The sequence below is a fragment of the Mustela erminea genome, chromosome 3 (assembly GCF_009829155.1).
Source record: "Mustela erminea isolate mMusErm1 chromosome 3, mMusErm1.Pri, whole genome shotgun sequence".
In the NCBI taxonomy this organism is placed as follows: Eukaryota; Metazoa; Chordata; class Mammalia; order Carnivora; family Mustelidae; genus Mustela; species Mustela erminea.
The window spans coordinates 78,035,377-78,052,097 of record NC_045616.1 but is presented as its reverse complement, the minus strand read 5'-3'; the positions used below and the strand labels follow the sequence as shown (position 1 = coordinate 78,052,097).

Sequence of the window (16,721 nt, the reverse complement as noted above, 5' to 3'; positions counted from 1 at the left end):
GACTTAGACTTAGCAGGAAGAAAAACGATTGGCACGATCACATCTAGGAGCCATTTTTACCCTTTGAGAATCCGGGTTTAGTTGCCAGCGAGTTAGTCTCCCTGCTACCCGCCTCGCGTGGAATTATTTACTTCCGACACGCTCGTATTTGCATACGATGTGAATCGAATGCTTCTTGGCGCCCAGTTCGCCGCGCGCCGGCCCCGCCAGCGCTCCCGCCGTGTAGGGAAGTGCACTGGCGAGCATGTGATCTCCCTTCCGCCCAGGCCCCGAGCGCGGTACGAGTAGCGCGCGCCGCGGCGACTCCGAGCGTCCAGGCAGGGAAGACGCCGCGGCGCGCGCTACTCCGGCGGGCGCGGCTGCCTCCCGGCTCAGCCTTCCTCTCTCACCCTCCCAGAGGCCCCACCATCCCTGGCTCCTGGGCGGCCCCGGGCGGGGGAGGGGCAGGAGGAGGGGCTCCTCAGGGAGCGGCGGGGAATTCCCCCTTCCACCGAACGTTCCCGATTGTTCACCGTCCTCACGTCAGCAGCAGGGGGTAATCCCCGACTCCAGCTGCTCCTGACGTCACTGCACGGAGCCACCGCCCCCCACGCGCCCCTACCTCCGGGGCTTCCTCGACGCTCCGCCCCTAGACGTAGCCACGCCCTATTCCCTTCCCCCCAGCCGCCCGACGTAGAGGGCGGAGCTTTTTGGGCCGGGGCGTGAGCGGTTGCTTGGGCCAGAAGGTTCTCTGGTGGAGGCGCTCCTCCTGCTGCCCCGCCCAGTAGGTTCGTTCGCACCGCTTCTTCCACACCCTTTCTCCCTCCTTCTTCTCCTCGCCCCGCCTTTCCCCTCCCTTCTCCTCAACCCCTCTAGTTCTTTCCCCGCCTCGCCACCTTCCACGATCTCGCGAGACTTGACCCAGAACATTGCGGATCGGGTCGGCGCCATTTTGGGACTGAGACTGGTTGTGGGGGAGGGAAAAGCGGCAAAAGGGGATTATTCAAAGTACCGAAAACCTCCTCCCGGGATCGAGCGCAGCGGCACCCCCAGGCCAGGGGCACCTCTGGTGTGGCAGAAGGTAACACCGTTCTCTCTGCTCCGCGCTGGAGTCTGGGGGAAAAAGGGGGTGCCCCTGTCGGTGTTGGGGTTTGAGGGGTCGGGAGCGGCGTTGGCGGCGCGAGGTGTGAGGCTGCCCGCGGACGCGGTGTGTGTGTGTGTGGGGGTGGGTGGCGGAGAGCAAGGAGAGAGACGGAAGGACGGCGCTGAGAGAGGCCCCTTTAGATATTTACTCGGCCGCGGTGGAGTGGGGGTGGCGGTTGTGGGGAGGGGGTGGATGGCTTAGGTTTGGTGGCTGGGGGATGTTTGGCGGAGGCTGAGAACGGATCCGGACGCTTTCCGTGCTGGGTCTTCCTTCCTCCGGCCTCTCGCACACGCCCGCCTCCTTTGGTACTACTGCTCCTCTTAGAGGGCCGAGGGAGTCGAGGCCGAGTTGTGGCCTTCGCTTGTTTCTTCAGTAGCGCGCCCGCTCTTCCTTTCCCGGGTCCGTGGTCCTTGCTGTGTATTGAGTCTAATGCTACAATGTACTCCGGAGTCCTGTGGGGCCTGAAGGGACCTATTCTGGTTTTGGAGAGAACCACTCTAAATGGGATTTACGAGCACGTTTTGGTACCTTCCACCCCCTCGGTGTTGGGAGAAACCGGTTTTCTTAATTCAAGGAAATGGGGACCGACACCTTTATCCCATAGAAGCCGGGAAGTCTCCCCCTCAGGCAAGTTTAAGGAATGTTCTTGCCCCATTTCTCACCTCCCTACTTTCTGCCCTTCGTGGGGAAAGTATGTCTTTTCATTTAGACATTTCTAATTTGGTGAGAGCGTCTTTCTCTTTATATCCCCCTTTCCCCCCAAGTTCTGTTTACTGATGCTCCATGGCACCAAACCGGCCTGTTCTTTTCTTTGGGCCCCGTGAACTGAAAATAGAGAAAATCTTTTTTAAGGTTGTGGGGCAGTTTCATAGTTCTTAATTTTTACGCGAAAAGTGTAGGAAGTTTATGTAATTCCCCCGTATTATATGCGCACCCCGTTCCCTATTGAAATCACTCCTTCTCCGTAACATCTCCCACCTTTTCCTCTTTTATTCTGAAGTCTTTTTTGATCCAGTAGGCTGTTTTGGGGCGCTTGCTAGGGCTGAGCCTTTTTTCAGACCTCAGTAGAATTTCGTAGAAGTGAGTTTCTCTCCAGAAGTTGACTCTTCAAGATGGGGGTTAATTTTTAAGCTCAAAATTAAAATTCAGTGTGTAATTTTTTTTTTTGTATAACTTTTACAGGTGATTGAATTACTCCTATATGAAGATCATCTTCTAGATTTTGTGTAAAAGGCCCCGGATATTTGAAGTGGCCATTTTGGGATTACAATGTTTTTGGATAATTTTGCCCCAGAAGTTTATTAAAAGTGGCAAGAATCATCTCTGAAGTGAATTTATAGTAGTTGAACAATTCTGCAAGCTGCTTAAAGAGACCTAGGCATTTCTTCAGTATTTTGGTTCAAACGGATTCTATAACTGGTTAAATTATTTCAGCTGGTGGTATTTTTGCCTCTTCCCCCTACCCCCATCCCTCTCCTTTAGTTGTTTTTCAGCCAAAACTGTAAGATATGTTTGATTTGTGTACTGAATAGTTTCGGCAGTTTCAGATTACTGTTTAAATATTGCTGAAGTTTCTTGGCAGTTTATTTTTACCTTTATTAAAAATTTTAGGAATTTTTGACCTCAGCCCTTTTCATGTCACAATGGGACAGCTTTTCTAAATGAAGACATTGAAAGAATACAGAGTTTTTTCCGTTTTATCTTTTATTTACGTGGAAATTTAAGATGTTGCAGTTTTCCAGCAGCATGGTAGTATTGAGATAGCTATGTGTCTCTATATGCTGATGTTTAGGAATGCTCTTCAGATGTGAAATTTTCTTTTTGTTTTTGCTTTTTTGCTCATAAATTGGATATTTCATCTGGAGTGGATAAGTACAACAGTGACCAGTACATGGAATAAGAAAGAAGACTTTAAAATCTTAAATCCAAGGAACTTGGCTAATTCTGGAGATAGCCATATGAAAACTTTAAAACAGAAGTATGGGTAGCTGACTTGAAGTAACTCTATGTCAAATAGTCATAGGTTAAGTATCTTCAAAGAACTTGGATATTATTTCAGAGGATACAAAATAAAAAAACAAACTGGAAAACATAAAGATTACAGAGAAAAACCCAACACCTTCCTGTGCAGTCCTGTTGGAATTTGTAAGTATTATATGGTGAGCAAATCATACATTCATTTGTAACTGTAATGAGAGTCAAGTTTATTCTGTTTGGAAGCCGTTCAGTTTCTTGGAATAATACTGTTTGGCTTCAATTTCCTGGACAGTCTGAAGACTACCATTAAGTAAATTGAAATGCAGAAAGAGTTAAAATTTAAGAATATTTCAGATCACACAGTACTTTTTTTTACGTTTTTTGTGGTTATGAAGTGAAAATCCTTGTGAGTATTCATCTTAATTTTTATGGATTCATAGATTGGTAAAAAGGTTAGGAAAAAACAAATATTTCATGTGTCTTGCTAGTTAGTTTACTTTCTAAATATGAGTTGAGACTGCTTTCTAAAAAATGAGTTCAGAGTTGCTGTTTAGTTTGGTAGTTTAAATTATAATGGATGACTTGGTTTTTAAGCCCGATTTTCATAATAATCATAATTCTTTTAAATAACTTGATATATTTTCTTTTTGGAATGTTACGCTGATCAAGTTTATAAACAAAACTCTTTTAAAAAGTTGGAAGTATTTCTGTAGTAGATCCTTTGAAAAGCAAGGATTATGTTTTAATAATACTTAAAATTTTCAGTATTGAATAGTAGTGTTTTTAGGTACCCTTAGTTGTTATATAGTTTTTCAGTGATTCCTAGGCATACGAATGTTTGTTACTAAAAAAAACAGTAAAATTTATTTTTTAGACACTGTTAGTGATATATCAGTGTAGCTAAAATTAGTTTATTTCACTTAATTTTCTTTATTGGATAAACAGTTATAATTTTGAACATCTTACAAAGATGGCTTTATAACTTGTCAGTTGCTCTTTTTATTCCAAAACAGAACTTTTTTTCTATGCTATTGAATCCTATTATCTCACTTAGAGCAGAAGATTGTAGGTATTCTGTGTTTATTTTCTATCTAAAATTGAGATTAGAATTAAGTAATTCCCTCTGTTAAAATAGACTGGGTTATTTGTGTTTTGTCTGTCAGAGCTGTGTGTAGTACTTCCCATCGAGCGTCCACCTTGATTTATATAAAAAAAAAAATAGGCGAGACCGTTCTTCACCTTTTCGCTTCAGAGAGACTGTTATTTGCATTTCTGAATTTAATGGCTTCAGGTTACTTGTCTAGGAATATGCCTCTTAAATGTGGTAAAAAAGTTGAAGTGGAAATAAATGGTCTTTTTTCATAGAAAAGAACGTTATTTATGATTATTTTCCTTTAAATTAATTAATTTCCTGCTGATGTTACCCAGAGCCATGATACCAGGATCAAGATAATTCCAGAGACAGGGTTTTTAAGAATTAACGTTAATCTTTGAATTGTCTAACATTAGTGAACTTTGCTTATAGCAATTGTTCATGGACAGATTTACTTACTCGAATGTTTTGATAAATCCTATATTCTTGGCATCAAAATAGATAGCAATAGTAATTGGAACAATTACTAGGCTGCTTCTCCCCAACCTCTCCTGCACCTTTTTTCCTCATATCTACCCTACTCTTTTTTTTTTTAAATCTCCTGTGCCTAGACTGTAGGTCTAAACATAATAATTATGGTAATTAACATTTAAGATGATTGTGTCATGTATTTTACTGTGAACTTTACATAGTATACTTTAGCTCTTAGAATAATTCTGTGAAGAAAGTGCTATTATAGTTACGGTTGTGCAGGTGAGAGAATTAAGATTTTGGGAGATTGAATCTGGGAGAAAGTAATTTGGTTAGGACCAAGTTTAGGTAGAAGTCTTGACCAAATCTCCAACTCTGACTGGAGGGCTCCATATTTTTAATTACTGTGCTTTATTGCTTTCTTGTGAATTGTACTTAGTTAACTCCTATTTGGGTGTTATCTCTGATATTTTTGTTTTTTCTTCTATATACTGCTTCTTTTTGGTTAATATTGATTACTAATGGAACTTGAAGTTAAGCTAAATCCTCTTTGCCACAGGTATGAAGCTGAGTGCCTGTTAGCTTTTACTTTTTCTCTGAGAAGAGTCCATAGATTTTTTTGTGCTTAAAGTTCCTGACATTTGAGAATGGAGGAAGGGAGGAATAGTAAGGCAATAACAGGAGTGAACAGAAGAAGAAAGAAAAACGAAATTTAGAGAGTTACAGAGGGAATAAGTATGGGAACTTTTAGTCTGAGAGTAAAGTTAGCAAGTGAGGATATAGCTGAAACCCAGGCCAGATTGTCTTTGACATAACCACCTTTTGTCTATTTAATTTTTGATAAAAATTTTTAGATAACAGTTTAGATCCAGGTAAGGGTAGCAATGTAGAAAAAGGGAAATGGCTGGGAGTCCGAAGGGAGACTTTTGGTTTAGTGTTTGGAAGATCTAGAAAGGGGCCTGTATGACCTTGTGTATTTACCTAATCTCTTTGGTCTTGGGTTTTCCAGAAAACTGATGGAAATAATTTATATGAAGGCTTTTGGTTAATTGTGAAGTGTAATATAGGTGTAATGTTTTATTTTGATTTCCAGTATTTTGAGATTCTGATATATACATGTCAGGTCAGTATTTGTTATAGTCTGAAGTTGTTTCTTCCATTCAGGCCCTGTCCTTCCCCACTTCCAGTTTCATTTATTATCCTAGCTTTCCTAGATCAGGAAAGTACCGAACTAACTCATCTCTTTGCCGTTTAGCGCCTTTCTCTGTTTTTTCTGTGTAGTCTCTCACGTGGCCAGAGAAATCTATCTAAAGTATAGCTCTTGGGTTTCAATACTTCAGCAGCGCTTACTTAGGTTGGTGGATTTGGCGTATTTAGGGAGAGAGGGTTGTAAAGAGATGTGTTCTCTGTCCCCTTCTCCCCCTTTTTAAATGTTTTATGTGTCAGGGTTTCCTGACGTCAATTTTCTTGGGCTGCATAGGTGGGTGTGGGAGACTGGTTTGAAAATTCTCCAAAATCCATCATTTTGGGGGTGCTTATATACTTTTCTGGGGAGCAGGTCCATTACTTGGCACAGGAGCTTCATGAGAAACAAAATGCTAGAATTATTGATAAACCTTTTGTGGTTGGATGTTTTTCAGTTTTACCTGCTTGCTTTTCCCCTTTTTTGTTAGCTACCACACCCACAAGAATATAGTTACAGGCTTTTGCTTTATATCCTTTCAAGTAATTGCTAGTTTTTGCATCTTTTTATACAAGGTATCCCACTCATTTTCTTGTTCTTGAGTCATCTTTCAGTTCAGAGCTTGGTGTGTACGATGTTTTGGTGTTTAATTTTCTGCCCTTTAATTCAGTTTACGATTATATTTTTTGAAACCTTTTTTAAAGGTTTTTTCCGTACTTATTTTTAGCAAGAACAAGTTTTCAGATGGTTAAATATGTCATGTTTCCTTTGAAATTCAGAACTTGCAAATAGACTTTAAGAATTTCTTAAACCGAGGGATGCCTGGACTGCTCAGTCTGTAAAAGTGTCCGACTCTTGATCACACTTCAGGTTTTTTTTTTTTCAAAGATTTTATTTATTTATTTGACAGAGAGAGATCACAAGTAGGCAGAGAGGCAGGCAGAGAGAGAGGAGGAAGCAGGCTCCCTGCCGAGCAGAGAGCCCGATGTGGGACTTGATCCCAGGACCTGAGATCATGACCTGAGCCGAAGGCAGTGGCTTAATCCACTGAGCCACCCAGGTGCCCCAGGTTTTTTTTGTTGTTGTTGTTGTTGTTTTTTAAGGCGAGAGCGAGACAGTGAGAAGAGGCGAGGAGGGCAGAGAGACACTTTTTTTTCTTTTAAAAGATTTTATTTATTTGACAGAGAGAGTGAGAGAGCGAGAGCCAGAGCACACAAGCATGGAGTGGCAGAGGGAGAGGGAGAAGCAGGCTGTCTGCTGAGTAGGGAGCCAGCTGCGGTGCCAGATACCAGGACCCTGGGATCTTGACTTGAGCCGAAGGCAATTGTTTAACCAACTGAGCCACTCAGGTGTCCAAAAGGGAGAGAGAGAGAGACACTTTATTTTATTTATTTATTTATATATTTTTTAAAGATTTAAAAAATTTATTTGACAGATCATAAGTAGGCAGAGAGGCAAGCAGAGGGGTGGTGGGAAGCAGGCTCCCCGCTGAGCAGAGAGCCTATCGATCTCAGGACGCTGGGATCATCACCTGAGCCGAAGGCAGAGGCTTTAACCCACTGAGCCACCCAGGCAGTCCTCGAAGAGACTTTAAAGCAGGCTCCTTGCTGGGCTCCAGCTCAGGCTCTCCTGAGATTATAACCTGAGCCAAAATGAAGAGTCTGATGCTTAACTGAATGAGCCACTCAGGCACTCCTTGGCTCAGGTCTTGATCTTAGGGTGTTGAGTTCAAGGCCCTGTGTTGGGCTCCACATGGAGCCTACTTAAAAAATTCTTAAACTGAGGGACGCCTGGGTGGCTCAGTTGGTTAAGCAGCTGCCTTGGGCTCAGGTCGTGATCCCAGCGTCCTGGGGTCGAGTCCCACATCGGGCTCCTTGCTCGGCTGGGAGCCTGCTTCTCCCTCTACCTCTGCTGCCACTCTGTCTGCCTGTGCTCGCTTGCGTGCGCCCTCTCTCTCCCTCTCTCTCCCTCTCTCTGGCAAATAAATAAATAAAATCTTTAAAAAAAAATTCTTAAACTGAAAAATTGTCTTTACAAATGCATACTAAAGAAATTAGTTTGCTTTTCAATGAGTATAAATACTCTCTTAGTGAGTTTAAAAAAAGTAATAGTATTATCTCGTGTGATATCTGTGGGTCAGAAGTTTGGCAGCAGTTTACGGGAGTGGTTTTGGCTCACTCTAGGTCTTCCTAAAGTCTCTGTTATGGTTATCAGAGCTACTGATACTTGAAGGCTTGATTGGGGCTGGAGGGTCTTTTTCCAAGATAGTGTACTACTCATTGGCCTGGAAGCAGTTGATGCTGGCTGTATGGAGGACAAAGTTCCTTACCCATGGTGGATCTCCTTTCAACTCTTTGGGTTTTTTTGTTTGTTTGTTTGTTTTGTTTGTTTGTTTTAGTAATTTTTTGCTCAGCTTGGGGCTGGAACACAAATCCCCAAGATCAAGAGTTGCATTCACTGAGCCAGCCAGGCGCCCCTCCTTGAGTTTCTTTAAAATGTGGCAGCTGCAGTTCCTAGAGCAAGTGATCTCAGAGATAGGTAGAAGCCAGTATATCTGTTACGACCTGTTCCAGATTTCATTTCTGCCACATTCTTTTTGTTCCAAGCAAGTCATTAAGTCTAGCCCGAAACCAGGGGAGTGTAGTTAGGTTTCGTCTTTTCTCAAAAGAATTTGTGGACATGTTCACAAAAAACCACAGTAGGAAATCTTTCCAACCAGTAGTTGTCAGCATAATTAGAATTAGCCAGTCTTCACTCTACAGTTAGTAGGTTGGGCTGTTACAACTTTAGAGAAGAAAGCATATTCTAAATTTATATAAATTCAGATTTAAATCTTTGTACATTTATAGTCACAGTCTGAGCTTTGGAGATAAGGTTTGTTTCCACTTGGTACTAATCTTCCAATCATTGTAATGGGGGAAATTTATCATGGCGGGAGAAAACCCATAAAATTGACCATTTTAGCGATTCTTGAGTGTATATTTAAGTGGTGTTGAGTACATTCACATTGTTGTGCATTCATGACTACCTTTCAGTTCCATAACTTTTCATCTTCCCAAATTGAAACTCTGTTTACCCATTAACCATTAACTTTACATATCCGGCCTCCCTCGCCCCTGGCAATCACTATTCTACTTTGTATTTTTATGAATTTCTGATGTAGGTACTTAATATAAGTGGAATTGTGCCGTATTAGTTTTGTAACTGGTTTATTTCAGCTTGCGTAGTGTCTTCGAGGTTCATCCATGTTGTAGTATGTGGTAGAATCAGTTTCCTTCCTTCTTAAGACTAAAGAATAATCCATGGTATGTATGTATCACATTTTGTTTATCCATTTATCTGTAAACTGACATTTTGGTTATATCTACCTTTCTGAATTGATGACTAATGCTGCTGTGAACATGGGTGTACAAATACTTCTTTGGATTCCTGCCTTTTTTTTTTTTAAATTCCTGCTTTTAGTTCTTTTGGGTATATACCAGAAGTGGAATTGCTGGTTCATATGGTAATTCTATTTTTAATTCCTTGAGGAACCACCATACTGTTTTCTATCAAGGCTGCACTGTTTTTTATTCCTACCAGCAGGGCACATGGGTTCCATTTTCTCCGTATTCTTTCTGACATTTGTTGTTCTCGATGTTCTCATAACCTAGTGGTTATTGAGTTTCAGGAGTTCTTGATATATTCTGGAAATCAGCACCTGTCAGGATGACTCGATTTTTGATAACTGTTATTTATCAACGTTTTCCACATTGGCTGTTTAAGCTGGCTGTTTAAGCCCTTTAAGTGAATTAACTACTGTTTTTTTGTAAGATTTTATCTATTTGACAGAGAGCACAAGTAGGGGGCAGGGGGAAGGAAGCAGACTCCTTGCTGAGCAGAGAGCACGATGTGGGGCTGGATCTCAGGACCCTGGGATCATGACCTGAGCTGAAGGCAGAGGCTTTAACCCACTGAGCCACCCAGGTGACCCTGAATTAACTACTTTAATCCTGATAGTTTGTGTGGGTGGGAATGTCTTACTGTTCTTATTTTACGAATGAGAAGAGGAAAGCACAGAGATTTAAGTCACCAAGGTCACACAGTCAGTCAGTGGTATTTCGGAACCTACATATTCTGTATATCTAGAGCATAGACTTCCAACTATGATGGCTCGTAGTTAAAGTTTTTATTAGGAAGGTGTAGAGAAAGCATACTCTGTTTCAGGACTGAGAAGGTAACTTACTCTTAGCTAGCTACTAAATTTTTCTTTTCCTTAGTGACATACAGTTGTGACTTTTTAAATAATATATATATTTTTAAAGATTTTATTTGTTTATCTGACAGACAGAGATCACAGGTAGAGAGAGAGAGGGAAGCAGGCTCCCTGCTGAGCAGAGAGCCCAATGTGGGACTCGATCCCAGGACCCTGGGATCATGACCTGAGCCGAAGGCAGCGGCCTAACCCACTGAGTGAGCCACCCAGGTGCCCCAAAATAATACATTGTTAATACGGGTTTATTCCCATTCAGGAATATCTTCTTTTTGGATCATTTAATAATTAATTTTCACAGTATTTTAGATTAGGAATTGCTTTTCCCAATTGCCATGTGAAGTAAGTGCTATTTCCATTTAGTGATTTTAAGAAACTTGGAGATTAATTAATTTACCTAAGGTCATCAGTAAGTGACAGAGTTGGGATTTGAATTTTGTTATCTGTATTCTTTTTTTACAATTAATTTTTGTAGTGTTCTAAGTAGATTTTAACTCTGGTATAGCACTGTCCAATTGAACTTTGTGAAATGAGGGAAGCATTCTGTGTTTTCATTGTTCAGTATGGTAATTTCTAGACTTAAGTCCTTATTTGAAATGTGGCTAGTGCAGATGAGGAAGTGAATTTTAAGTTAAATTTTAATGCAAATTTAAACAATAGCATGTGGCTACTAGCTATTAGGCTTGTATTAGGCAGCATAGTTCTGTAGACAGTGATAGAGAATCCAGTCAGATCCATAGAACTTTTATAACAAGTACTTTTAAAAGTCCCCTTTATTAACCTGACATAAAATTTTATGCACATAAGATCATATTAATATGCTTCTAAAGTGAAAAAGATACGATGGTTACAATAATGAATTTTAATATGTAGTAGCACAGATGTGACAGTTCTAGAATACTAATATTTCCAAAACATTCTCACAGATTTCCAAAACACTCTCTGTTTGGCCTTAGAAACAAGTGACTGGTGTTCCTAAGTATTTCTGTCCTTTTAGGAAGAAAAGTCTGTCAGGTGGATTAATAGTATATTGGTTAGAGTATGTTTCATTTATCTTTCTAATACTAACTGCCATTTCAGTTGAATGGGCAGTTAGCCAACATTAAAGCTATCATATAATGTAGTGACAGTATTTGGTACTTGTAGAAATGATCAAAAGAAAAGTAATTACCAGTTTTTCTCTACCACGAATTGAAGGTATTGGACTCTCTGCTCGGTGGGGAGCCTGCTTCCCTCTCCCTCTCTCTGCCTTCCTTTCTGCGTACCTGTGATCTCTGTCTGTCAAAGAAGATCTTTAAAAAAAAATTAACATTTTAGTAGTTGGTTTCTATGAAAGAATGTGTGCATATTCATTTTTTAATGGAATGCAAACCCATTTTTAAACTAGGTATATTGAGGTATAATTTACATACAGTAAACTCACTCTAAGTGTAGTTTGAAGGTTTTTAAAAGACATATCAGTTGTGTAATCCCACCACCTGAGAATGTGGAACGTTTACATCACCCAGAAAGTTACCCTGTTGTTCTTTACAGACTGTCCTCTTCCCTTACCCCTATTCTGTAGAAACCACGTTTGTTTTTCTTGTCTTTTGTGTTGGGAATTGTTTTCCAGAATTTCATATAGAGGGACCAAACACTGTATACTTTTGTTTCTGACTTCTTTCACGCATGTTATTGCATGTATTATAATCCATATTTTTTATGGCTAAGTGGTATTCTCTTGTGTGGATACACAATAAATGTTTATCCATTCTCTGGTTGCTAGACATTTGGATTGTTTCCAGTGTTTGACTATTGTGAATAGAGTTTGTGTGAACATTTGCATATTGGATTTGGTGAGGAGAACGGTTTTCCTTTCTCTTGGGAAAATTACCCAACAACGTGGTTGCAGGGTCGTATGAATTTTGTGTATTTGACTGGTAAAAACTTGCAGTGTCTGTTAACAGAGTGCTAAACCATTTGCATTTGCATAGCAGTATATGTTACATAGTTCTGCATTCTTGCCAGTATTTGATGTCTTTCAGTTTTATCTGTGGAGTGAGTACATGGTTTGAATTTGCATTGTGGGTATTTTTGTTTTGTTTTGTTTTTTAAAAGATTTTATTTATTTATTTGACAGAGCACAAGTAGGCAGAGAGGAGGGGGGGAAGTGGGCTCCCTGCTGAGCAGAGAGCCGGATGTGGATGCGGGGCTGGATCTCAGGACCCTGGGATCATGACCTGAGCCGAAGGCAGAGGCTTTAACCCACTGAGCCACCGAGGCGCCCCTGCCTTGTGGTTTTAGTTTATTTCCCTAATGATGTGTTTTGGTGGTGTCCAGATCTTTTGCCCATTTAAAAACGAGGAGATTGGGGGGCCTGGGTGGCTCAGTGGGTTAAAGCCTCTGCCTTCGGCTCAGGTCATGATCTCAGGGTCCTGGGATCGAGTCCCACATCGGGCTCTCTGCTCAGCAGGGAGCCTGCTTCTCTCTCTCTCTGCCTGCTTCTCTGCCTACTTGTGATCTCTGTCTGTCAAATAAATAAATAAAATCTTTAAAAAAAAATAAAAACGAGGAGATCGTCTTGTTGAATTGTAATAATTATTTATGTATTTTGGATACATGTATATGAGATACATGTTTTGCACATAATTTCTCTTAGTTTGTGTTTTGCTATCATTTTCTTTCTTAAGTCTTAAGATTTTATTTAAGAGAGAGCTTGTAGTAGCATGGGGGAAGGGCAGAGGGAGAGAGAGCAGCAAGACCCCGGGCTGAGCAGGAAACCAGAATCTGGACTTGATTTGATGGGAAGACTCTGGAATCAAGCTCTGAGCAGAAGGCCGCTTAACTGACTCAGATACCCAGGCCCCCCGCCATCATTTTCTTAAGAGTGTGTTTTGAAGAATAGGTGTTTTAAAGTTTGAAGTAAAATTGTTTTTTGTGTGTCCTAAAAAAATCTTTCCTTGACTCAAGGTCACAGAATTTTCTCCACCTTTCCAATAGAAATTTTGTAGTTTAGCTTATACTTTTGGGTCTGTGATATGATTTGAATGAAAAATTTTTTTTTTTTTTTGGTGTGTGGTGTGAGCAAAGGTTTGAGGTTTTCTTTTTCTTTTTCTTTCTTTCTTTTTTTTTTAATACTGTAGACAATGCCCCGTTGTCCCAGTTATTGTTGAGAAAGCTTTGTTACCCCTTCAGTCACTTCAAAATAACGTCTTTTGAAAATCAGTTGCCTGTATGTGTGAAACTATTGGTGTACTTACTGTCATTGCTATATATTTCAAGTCTGTAGTTGATAAATATGGATGTTAGCATTTGACTTTTTCTGCTTTATTTTAAAATCCTGATGACCTCTTTCATTTAAAAAAAATCTTTTATAGGAAATGTGGACTGAAAGAAATTGTTTTTATGGACCTGTGAAGTAAGACCTGTTGCAAAATAATAGGGCAGTCTGTGTGGCTTGAGGTGTTAGGTAGTATCTAATTTATACTTGAACATACTTTGAAATAAATGACAGTATTTCTGTGTTGAAGGTGAGAAAGGAGGATGCAGACTATCAACTTAATTGACCTTTAAAACTTTGAATCACCAGAGGTTCTGGGATTTCTTGAGTGTTAGTCTGCTAGAGAAGATGTTCATTGCCTCAGTGGATATTTTTATGCCTACTGTATGCCTGCTGTTTCATTTCTGCTGAGCATTTAGTAGCAAATGAGGCAAAAATGTAAGATTCCTGAACTCTACTTGCTTTGCTCTGTTCTGTGAATGCAGAGTAAAAAGAGTCTTTAAATTTGAATTGTGGTTTCATCCCTTCTAGTAAGTAATAGCTATTTGATGATGGCCAGGGCAGCCTTTATAAGACTCTTATTTCCTGCCCTAATAAAACTGGTTCTTTTCTTGCTTCACAAGGTTATCAGTAGACTCAAGTTAAAATAACAAGTGCTGAATGCTTTGAAATTGTAAAATGATACAGACTTTATTTTGCAGTATTGTTACCTCTGCCTCCCATAGATAGTAGTGGTTGAGGGCCGTTATGATCAGCCAGGAGGAATAAGACTGGAGTGAGAGCATAGGTAAATGTAAATTGAAAGGATAGAACTAAACAAATCAGTTTTATTTATTATTCTTTTTTTTTTTTTAAAGATTTTTATTTATTTATTTGACAGAGAGATCACAAGTAGGCAGAGAGGCAGGCAGAGAGAGAGGAGGAAGCAGGCTCCCTGCTGAGCAGAGAGCCCGATGTGGGACTCGATCCCAGGACCCTGAGATCATGACCTGAGCCGAAGGCAGCGGCTTAACCCACTGAGCCACCCAGGCGCCCCAGTTTTATTTATTACTCTTAAAAAGATTTTATTTATTGGAGAGAGAGAGAGAGAGAGAGAGAGAGTGTGTGTGTGTGTGTGTGTGTGTGTGTGTGAAGGGGGATGGGAAAGAGAAGGAGAAGCAGAGAACGTGAGGACGTGGCGCTCTCAATCCCAGGACCCTGGGATCATGACCTGAGCCGAAGGCAGATAAATGCTTAACCAACTGAGCCACCAAGGCACCCCAAATCAGATATGTTTAGATTGCATTTTATAATATGTTTAAAATTGATGAAAACAATGCATTACATTTTTCTGAGGTAATATTTATGTAATCTGGGAAATGGTACCATAGTTTATTATATGCAAATGATCTCAAATTTAAATCTGCAGTCCACATCTCTTTCCCATATTCTACTCTTGTAATTTAACAGCCTTCTTGGCCTCATTTTACAAATTTAATATATCCCAGAGTGCACTTTTTGAGTCTTTTAGCTCCATACTGCCTCCATTCTTTCCTTGTTCAGTAAATGGCAACACAGTTAATCTGTTTAAGCTGAAAAACTTGGAAATCACTTTTGATTTCTACTTTTCCTCTTGTCTAAACATTAAGCAAATCTATTTGATTTTTTATTCCACTGTCATTGTACTTGCTTAAGCCACCACCATCTTCTCTATTGCTGTAGCCTTATAACTTTGTTTCTCTGCCATTCTTGCACCCCTGTAGTTTATTATTCACAGAGCAGGGTGTTCCCACTGGACCTGAGAATAATATGCAGACTCTACCCTGTAAGAATTATTTGTTCCCTCCATTTCTTCTTAAGCCATTTGCCTTTTAGGGCCCTCTTCCTTCAACACACTGGCCATTTTCCTTCTTGTCTTAGGGCCTTTATGCTTGCTTATTCTTTGCCTTTGTTGGCTTAGTTTTAGTTTATGTGTTAGATTCTAGGTGACTCTCTAACCATTCTGTGTAAAGTGGGCAACCCTTCTTCCTATACCCTTTGGTTTCTCTTAACGGATTATCCTATTTATTTCTTTCAGTGCACAGTTTCTATCTGGCTTACTTTCACTCATACTTATCATATACTCTTCTGAGGGCAGGGGACCTTGTCTCATTTATTTGTTATATCCTTACCACACTTACTTGCAGAGTAAAAGAATTAACATCTTAGATAATTTAGGTTGACTTATTTTTCCCCCAGAATTGAGTATGTGCAGTTAGTATTTTTATTATAGAACTGCAGTTTAAGTGTTTGGGGACTAGGAGAAATTTGTTAGGGGATTATTTATAGCCTAGTTGATTCGTTGTCACATTTAGAAGCTGTTTTATCTGCCTAGACTTAAATAATTTGTTGTAGGTGCTTCTAGTCTGGTTGATAGATTATAAAGACTGGTTTTGGATTTGCTGTAAGTATCCTGAAGGGACTGATAAGGGCTTATTCATTATGACCTTGCCTTTAAAAATGTTCCTAGAGGGGCATCATTAGGCATCTGCCTTCAGCTCTGCTGGGGCCATGATCCCAGAGTTCTGGGTTGGAGCCCCAAATCTGGCAGCCTGCTCAGCAGAAAGCCTGCTTCTCCCTCTCCCACTGCCCCTGCTTGTGTTTCTTCTCTTTGTCAAGTACATAAATAAAATCTGGAAAAAAAAATTTCCCTAGGGGTGCCTGGCTGGCTCAGTCAGTAGGGAGTGTTGACTGTTGATCTTAGGGTTGTGAGATTGAGCCCCATGTTGGATGTGGAGATTATTAAAAAAAAAAAAAATCTTAGAGGCGCCTGGGTGGCTCAGTGGGTTAAAGCCTCTGCCTTCGGCTCAGGTCATGATCTCAGGATCCTGGGATCGAGCCCCGCATAGGGCTCTCTGCTCAGCCTGCCTCTCTCTCTGCCTGCCTCTCTGCCTGCTTGTGGTCTCTGTCAGATAAATGAATAAAATCTTAAAAAAAGAAAAATGCATAGTGAGATGTCTTAAGGACTTTCCATATGTAATTTAGTTGCCTTTGTTTTTCCCTCTAAGTCAACTGGTAGTTTTCAGATTTTTCACATGAATTACCCTTTGGTCTCTTCCATTAAAATGAGTTCTTATAGGGACATTGTGGAAATGGGAAAATGTGAGTGAAAACGTTTTCAACTTAGTCCTTTAAATTAGGACCTTCAAAGACAGTTTGATAAGAGGGCAGAGTCTTTTGCTAACAGAGTTGGCTTAGGTTAGTAGAAAGCAAGTTATGATTGCAGTGGTAGCTCAAACTGTGTTTGGGAGAATGTGTTTCTTCTGTGTTTGAGAGATTAAGATGTGTATTTTGTGTAAGGTTTGTTATAGCTGTAGGTCAGGGCAGTGCCTAACATGTGAAACT

At 40.5% G+C, this 16,721-nt stretch overlaps 1 protein-coding gene across 7 annotated transcripts in view; it reads left to right on the top strand.

The window, feature by feature from the left end:
• The first annotated feature begins 746 nt into the window (after positions 1 to 746).
• Positions 747 to 16,721, top strand: part of GPBP1 (GC-rich promoter binding protein 1) — a 76,807-nt gene continuing 60,832 nt past the window's right edge. The window contains exons 1-2 of one of the 7 annotated variants that reach the window (XM_032336187.1): positions 747 to 767; positions 2,306 to 3,268. The gene's annotated coding sequence lies outside the window, so the exon portion shown is untranslated. Of the gene's footprint in view, positions 768 to 836; positions 1,061 to 2,305; positions 3,269 to 16,721 lie in introns of those variants that run through there. The other 6 variants (XM_032336192.1, XM_032336193.1, XM_032336186.1 and 3 more) reach the window with 6 other exon arrangements.